Below are 9174 nucleotides of genomic sequence, written 5' to 3'. Positions count from 1 at the left end.
AAATGGTCCAAGGAAAAAGCTGGAGTAGCCATTTTAGTATCGAATAAACTCAACTTTCAAACTAAAATTAAAAAAAAAAAAAAAAAAAAAAAAAGGACACTTCATGTTCTACCAAGAAGATCCTCAATTTTGAACAGCTTCAAGGCACCCACATACATTCAAAACAAAAACAAAAACAAAAACAAAAAACTTTAGTAAAGATAAAAGCACACATTACACCTCAGACAATAATAGTTGAAAACTTCAACACCCCACTCTCATCAATGGACAGTTCATGAAAATAGAAACAGAGACACAATAAAATTAACAGTAGTTATGGACCAAATGGATTTAACAGATACCACAGAACATTTTATCTAAAACAAAAGAATATACCTTCTTTTCAGCATCTCATGGTAACTTCTCCAAAATTGACTATATAATAAGTCTCAAAACAGACCTCAACAGGTAAAAGAAGATTAAAATAATCCCATGCACTCTATCAGATCCGATACCAGGAACCAAAGTTAAATCAGGATCAGATAAATGATCTAAACAGTTCCATATACCCTAAAGAAGTAGATTAAATAGATTAAAGATCTGTATGACAAGAACTTCAAGTCTCTGAAGAAAAAATCTCAAAGAATAACTCAGAATATGGAAAGATATGTCATGCTTGTGAATTGGCAGAATTAACATAGTAAAAATGGCCATCTTGCTGATAGTAATTTACATATTCAATGCAATTCCCATCAAAATTCCAACTCAATTCTTCATAGTGTTAGAAAGTACAATTCTCAAGTTCATCTGAAATAACGAAAATCCAGGAGAGTGAAACTATTCTCAACCATAAAAGAACTTCTGGTAGAATCAGTATCCTAGACCTCAAGCTGTACTACAGAGCAATTGTGATAAAAACTGCATAGTATTGGTACAGTGTCAGGCAGGTAGATCAATGGAATAGAATTGAAGACCCAGAAATGAACCCACACATCTATGGTCACTTGATCTTTGACAAAGGAGTTAAAGTCATCCACTGGAAAAAGATAGCATTTTCAACAAATGGTGCTGGTCTAACTGGCAGTCAACATGTAGAAAAATGCAAATTGATCCATTTTTTACCTCCCTGCACAAAGCTCAAGTCCAAGTGGATCAAGGACCTCCATACAAAACCAGACACACTGAATCTAACAGAAAAAATAAAGTGGGGAAAAGTCTCGAACCCATGGGCACAGGGGAATTGTTCCTGAACAGAACAACAATGTCTTATGCTCTAACTAAGATCAAGAATTGACAANTGGGACATCATAAAATTTTAAAGCTTCTATAAGGCAAGGACACTGTCAATAGGAAAAACCAGCAACCAACAAATTGGGGAAAGTTTTTTACCAATCCTACATCTGATAGAGAGCTAATATCCAATATACGAAGGACTCAAGAAGTTAGACTCCAGAGAACTAAATAACCTTATTAACAATTGGGGAACAGAGCTGAATAGACAATTCTCAACTGAGGAAACCCAAAGGGCTCAGAAGCCCCTAAAGAAATGTTCAACATCCTTAGTCATCAGAGACATGCCAATCAAAACAACCTTGAGATTCCTCCTCACACTAGTCAGAATGACTACGATGAAAAACTCAAGTGACTGTAGATGCTGGTGAGGATATGGAGAAAGAAGAACACTCCTCCATTTTTTTGTGGGATTGCAAGCTGATACAACCACTCTGGAAATCAATCTGGTGTTTTCTCAGAAAATTGAACATAATACTACCTGTGGATCCATCTATACCACTTGTAGCCATATACTCAGAAGATGCTCCAACATGTAATAAGGACACATACTACACTATGTTCATAACAGCCATATTTATAATAACCAGAAGCTGGAAACAGAGGAATGGATATAGAAAATGTGGTACATTTATATAATGGAGTACTACTCAGCCATTAAAATCAATGACTTCATGAAATTTGCAGAAAATGGGTGGAATTTTAGAATATCATCTTGAGTGATGTGACTCAGTCACAAAGGAACAAACATGATATGTACTCACTGATGCATGGATATTAGGCAAAATTTCTGAATACCCAAGATTCAATTCACAGACCATATGAAGCCTAAGAAGGAGGAAGATCAAAATGTGGATTCTCCAGTGCTTTTTAGGAGAGTGAAAAAAATTCTCACAGGAGGAAATATGGAGACAAAGTGTGGAGCAGAGACTGAAGGAAAGGCCACTCAGAGACTGCCCAACTGGGGATCCATCCCATATACAGCCACCAAACTCAGTCATTACTGTGGATTGAGGGAAGTGCTTGCTGATAGAAGCCTGATATGACTGTTTCCTGAGAAGATCTGCCAGAGTCTGACAAATACAGAGGAGGAAGCTCACAGCCAACCATTGGACTGAGTTCAGTGTTTCCAGATGGAGGAGTTGGTGAAGAGACTGAAGGAGCTGAGGGGGTTTGCAGCTCCATGGAGGGAGCAACAGTGTCAACAGGCCGGACCCCTGGGAGCTGCCAGGGACTGGACTACCTACCAAAGAATACACATGGAGAAACCCATGTCTCTGTCTACATATGTGGCAGAAGATGCCTTGTTGGACATCAGTGGGAGGAGAGACTCTCAGGCCTGAGGTTGTTCAATGCCCCAGTATAGGGGAATGCCAGGGCAGGGGATGGGATTGGGTAGGTGGGGGAGCACCCTTGTAGAGGCAGGGGGAGGGGGTATTGGATAGGGTTTTCTGAAGGGGAAACCTGGAAATGGGAAAACATTTGAAATATAAAGAAAATATCCAAGAAAAACAACAAAACAAAACAAACAAACAAACCCAAAGAGAACAATACAAATAATTAATGAAACCAAGAGCTGGTTCTTTGAGAAAATCAACATAGCAAACAAACCCTTAGTCAAACTAACTAAAAGGCAAAGAGACAGTGCGCAAATTAATAAAATCCGAAATGAAAAGGTAGACATAACAATTGGCACACAGAAAATTCTAAAAGTCATTAGCTCTTGCTTCAAAGCTGCTACTCCACAAAATTAGAAAACCTTAATGAAATGGATAATATTCTAGAGAGATACTGCTTATTGAATTAATTGAAGATTAGGTAACTACTTAAACAGCCCTATAACCCCTAAGAAAATAGAAGTAACCATTAAAAGTCTCACAACAACAACAACAAAAAGCCCAGGGCCAGATGGTTTTAGTGCAGAATTCTACCAGACTTTCAAAGAACTGATATCTCCAATATTCCTCAAAGTATTCCACTAAGTAGAAAGAGAAGAACAAAGCCAAATATGTTTTATGAATCCACAGTCACCATGGTACATAAACATGACAATTTACAGATTAGGAAAGATCTACACCACCCCTACATTTAACAAAAGGTTAATATCTGCTGGGACTGTTATGTCTGTGTAAGAGAAGGTGTGATACAGTTCCTGGCCATGGAGCATCTCCAGGCCGTTGACTCTAGCATGTGCTGATGGTTGCCCTGAAGATGATCTGCTCTCTTTTATTTTACTTCCCTTTTCTCTTTCTGGGGAACATACCTCCATTATTCAGAGTTAATCACTCTACACTACATGAAACAGATTAGGGTCTCAGAAATGAGGAATGAAGGTCTTCATGAGGCTATGGAGGATCAGAACTTCTGTTTGGCCTTTAGTTCCATGGGATAGGATCTAGACAACATAACAACTGAGGTCATAAATGTCTACATGACCCTTTGTAGATTTTTATCATTGCAAGGCTTGACCTTGAATTTGTAATTGTCAGGAGACACATGTACCACCTGTTTCAGTGACTGCTGAGTTAATTATCCAGGGTGAACTTGGGTCATCACAGTTAGAGAGTTAAAGTGGTCTCAAGAAGAATAGGCATAGATAGGGGAAAAAAGGATTTTCTTTTTGACTCCAATCTAACTGGTGTTATATACACTTCTTTTATGTTTTTAGGCATCTCTTTCTTAGGTTTGGAAAGTTTTCTTCTATAATCTATTTTTTGGAAAACATTTTCTGGGCCTTGGAGCTGGGACTCTGCACCTTCTTCTATTCCTATTATTTTTTGGTTAGATTTTTTTTTTCATGGTATCCCAGACTTCCTGGATGTTTATGTTAGGAATATTTTAGATTTATTATTTTCTTTGACTGAGGTATCAATTTCTTCTTTTGTATCTCATACATCTGAGATTCTCTTCTATCTCTTATATTCTGTTGTTGATGCTTGCATCTGTTGTTCCTGTTCTTCTCTTTGTGTTTTTCATTTCCATGGCTCCCTCAGTTTGTTTCTTTTATTGCTTCTATTTCTACTTTTAGGTCTTGTACAGTTTTATTTCCTTCACCTGTTTGATAGAATTATTCCTGTATTTCTTTAAGAGGTTTACTTCTTCCATCTTTAAAGACCTCTATTATCTTTATAATATTGGATTTAAGGTAATTTTCCTTTGCTTCAGTTGTGTTAGGATGTTTAGTGCTTGTTGTAGTAGGCTAGGTGTGCTCTGAAGGTGTCATGATTCCCTCCCTGGCTTTTGTTAATTGTGTTTTTTGAGGGTTTTAGCCATCGGAATGACTTTGTTTCTTGTTCAGCTCATGTTTGGACAAACATATTTGTGAGGTTTAATGAATTCACCTTAGTAATATCAGAAGCTGAAAACTCTCTGGCTCTTATATTTCAGACCCACCTTTCTCAAAGATCCCTGATTCCTAGATGTAGGAGAGATTTATAGACAAATATACTGAGACATAACTCCATTAGCCTTGTACTCCTTTCAGAGAGAAAATTTTCTGTATTCAACTGTAATGATACAGGTTTCTGGCTAATGGACTATTTATTAAAAGTAGGCATTTGTAGTTGTTTTAATAACTATGGCAGGCCATTACATTAGAAAAATTATCCAGGTTTACACTTCTGTAAAGGCAAATACAGAGTCCAAGGTCAAGGATATCTTAACCTTTCAAAAATAGATGTAATTATCTTTCATTATTCTAAATTGTAAAATTCCAGTCTATCATTTTCATTCTTCAAATCTAATTGTGATGAGAACAAAATTGATTTATGAATATATTAATTTGCTCACCTTTTTAAAACTGTAAATTAAATATTTTAAGTAGAATATGTTGATAATTCATTCATTAAGTCATTCAGACACATTAAAACAATCCATTCTAGCAGCAAATATCCATAGTAGTAGATTATTGATAAATTAGAGTTGTGAGTAATTATTTTTCAATATAAATTTAACTTATGTTATATAATTACTGTATCAGGTATTATTTTAGTGTTTGAATCACATGACCAACTTAACTTTTCCATCAAACATTATAGCAATGAGGAGGAGACAGGTTGAAAATGTGGAATAGTAGAGTAGATTTACTGCAGCTACTCATGAGGTATAAAAGAATGGAATGTTTGACTAAGAATTTTGGCTTCAAAATATTGCTGTAATTCTTGAATTTAAAAAAATTCAACAGTACAGAGTATAAAATAAATAAATATTACATGGAGAATATAGGATTTCTATGCTAGTTTCCTCTAAACAAACTTAGCATTTCCTCTTGAAATATAGCATGGCCATCATTTGAGAATGCAGAACCAGCAAAGATGCAACACAGTCATATAAATGAAAATTGTCTAAGGTATTCAACAATTCTACAAAAAGTAGAATAGCTCTTTCTAGGAATTAGCAGTGGGTAGATACATTTCTGACAGTTCAAACATAAGTTCAACAAAAAGTCATCCTATTTAAAGAGAATAAAATTGCAGAGATTTAGAGAACACATAGAAATCACATACCTTTGTTTCTCTCTGGCTATTAACAATATTGTGTGTAAATTAGCCTATTATCTAAGAATTAGTGAAGGAGAAGAATACATTTGAAATTTCTCTGCAAATTCCATGAAAAGATATGTGAGTGCATACAGAAGGTAAATAATGTCACGTGAGCTTGCATTGAATTTCCACAAAAACCTGCTGTCCAAAATCTTTGGTCAATTAGCAATTATGAAAAAAAAATCTACCAGAAATAAAATCTTATTGCTTAGACCTATATTTCTTTTTTTAAAAAAGATTTATTTATTATTATACGTAAGTACACTGTAGCTGTCATCAGACACACCAGAAGAGGGCGTCAGATCTCATTACAGATGGTTGTGAGCCACCATGTTGTTGCTGGGATTTGAACTCATGACCTTCAGAAGAGCAGTCAGTGCTCTTAACCACTGAGCCACCTCTCCAGCCCCTAGACCTATATTTCTAGAAGTTCTAAGTGCATTTCTGTAAACCACGGAGAATTAATGAAATGCAATTTGAAATTTCATTCTGGTCCTTTTTGGTCAGTTATTTCTGGGTTTCTTTTTCCCATTTTCGTAGTCCCAAACTTATACTATTTTGAGTTTTGGGTCCAGATGCAGACATAAAAGTAAGAGTATTTGAATGAGGGGATGTACTGGTAGTGATTTGTGTGATACACACACACACACACACACACACACACACACACACATATATATATATATATATATATATATATATATATATATATATACTAAACCCATTAAACCCATGTTTATCTAAAACCCCTTGTTCTGACTTCTCTGATGTTTCCCCCTTTAGTTATTAATACTCAGTCTTTCATGTCAGGCTTATTAAAAATATGAGTTTTAAACTCATGTGATTCTTCCAGGTGTTGACATAGAAATATCTGTTGTTGCAGATCTTAGGGTAGAGTCATCAGAACTAAGAAACTCAGTGATTATTTCCACTGACAGTCTGCAAATTTCGTTCTGGACTTTGAACCACGAATGACTGTGCCTTCAGATCACCATTATTTCTTTGAACCTCAACATTCAATTTTCTTGTGCACACCTTTATCAGTTTTTGTATTAGTTGACAGTTTTCATTCCTAAAATATAAGAAATGGCACTTATGCTAAAATAAACACAAGCAATTTAAAAATAAAGTCACAGTACTGTAAGCACCAGAAAGCAAGGTGTAGTGGCCAATGTGCATAAAAATAAAGGTTGTCCTGAACCTAAATAGCTATAAGTGTAGTTTTTACTGTTCTTTTACTCATGTAAAAGCATGAGTTCTGTTTTATCACTTCTCACCAAGAATGGATTGTTTATAAAACTTGGTTTTGAAACTATTCTTTAGCTAAGAGAGTAGAAAGATATTTAAGAGAAGCTCCACTAAATGTTGGACAATGAAATATATTCAAGTTGGAAAAACAATGTAACTAAAAGAAGTAGGAAGTGTTGCAGACAAAAGCATGAGTAAGTTTCTATTTTCAGTCACAGTGTGTTGGAAATCTAAGTGGTGAAAGATGGTTCTTTTTAAAATTGTTAGAAATGAATAGCTTTTACTTTTTTTTTCATAGAAAGCAAAGAATAAAGTTTTTTCAAATGGTAACAGCTACTTTCTGGGTGGTTAAGCCATACATATTTGGTTTCTACCATAACCCTGTAAATACTCAATGATAAAGATTCTGAAGGGTTTCAGCCTCTCTTGGGATGAGCTCTCTCAATTTTCTTCCTTCCTTCCTTCCTTCCTTCCTTCCTTCCTTCCTTCCTTCCTTCCTTCCTCTCTCTCTCTCTCTCAATATCTCTCTCTCTCTCTCTCTCTCTCTCTCTCTCTCTCTCTCTCTCTTTGTTTCTTTCTATATTCTTTCTTTCTTTGTTTCTTTCTTTCATTCTTTCATTCTTTCATTCTTTCTTTCTTTCGTAGATTTTAATAATGCTTTCATTCTGCTTATCTGGTTTCTACAAGTGTCTGTCTTTAGCCACAACTGATTCTTGAAAGTGAACTCACCACTCTCTTGGGTTGAGAATTGATGGGTATTAATCTAGCATGATAGAGCCATGAGTGAAGCACAGATATTCCAGGATATTCCAATCACAGTCAAAATACTTGCATCAATACCATCTCTAAAACCTGTCCTGTCTAAAGAAAATGCAATTCATCAAAATGTGGTGCTTAATCAGCCAGGGACACTTTAATTTTAGAGGTATTTAACTGTCTGGTAGTTTTCAAATTATCATCAATGGGTAAACAGTTATGGGCCTTTGATAGCTAGTGGGCCAGTGATTATAGAACATGAGAGGGCTTCTGATGGGGAATCTCTGTTCTCTATAGGCATTGTGTATGAATGGCACACATCAAAGTCAGTGACAATGAACACTTACCATTTATACGTTTCAGTATATTAGCATCTAAAACACTATCTTCTTTGAAACAAGAAAGAAGCAACTAGAATTATGCATTCTAGCCAACATTTCCCTATGTTTTTTTTCTTGGTTTGACAGTATGTTGCATGTAAAAGAGCCACCAAAACAAAGGCACAATGCCTAGAGACAGGTATAGGCTTGATCTACCTTTTCTCATTCTTTTGCTTACTTGGTTTCACTCTTTATAAAACTTGAATTATATTCATTAATTTTACATTAATTATTTATATAGCTACAATTATTTATACTGGAGTCCTCTATTCCTGCCATAACATTTGTTTAAACACTGTTATCTCCACCTTGCAGAACATTGTGTGTATGTGATTAAGGCTGTTGCTTTTTTTCTCAGGACACCACACAGATGTTCTTAATCCATCTTTTTTTTTTTTTTTATCAACACATCTAAAGTCACAGTTGGGTGGGAGTATTTACTCAAAATCTGTTATACTATTCACCAGGGAAGAAAGTGAAAATTTAATTTTTAGGTTCAGCAACCTAGAAAATCTGTACTAAAAATGTAGACACTTTAATCCATCATGTTTAATCTGCCTATCACTAACTTCTATGTCTCTTTGTTCATTAACCATTTTATTTTTCTCATGTTATAATCCATTCCCCTGACTTCCTGAAGATTTATTCAGCTGAGAAGGCACAGATATAATAACCACTCAATTGCCAGTTCCTACTTCATTAATGAAGTACTTCTAAGAAGAAGGCTTACTATTTATTTTTCTCCTTCATACATCTTAATTCTACTTTGTATTTCCAGTTGCAAGCTGAAGACCCAATTAGAAGATCACCTGAAATCATGAATTCCACTATTTCAGACCATTCTGATATCACAAAATATAGAATTAAATTTCTGTTGTGTATGAAGCTCCTCTCACACTATTAAGCTCTCTAGGACTTTATCTCTCTTTCCTTCCTTCCTTCCTTCCTTCCTTCCTTCCTTCCTTCCTTCCTTCCTTCCT

The sequence above is a fragment of the Mus pahari genome, chromosome 13, assembly GCF_900095145.1.
Source record: "Mus pahari chromosome 13, PAHARI_EIJ_v1.1, whole genome shotgun sequence".
Lineage (NCBI taxonomy): Eukaryota > Metazoa > Chordata > Mammalia > Rodentia > Muridae > Mus > Mus pahari.
Note: the sequence above shows the minus strand (reverse complement) of the source record.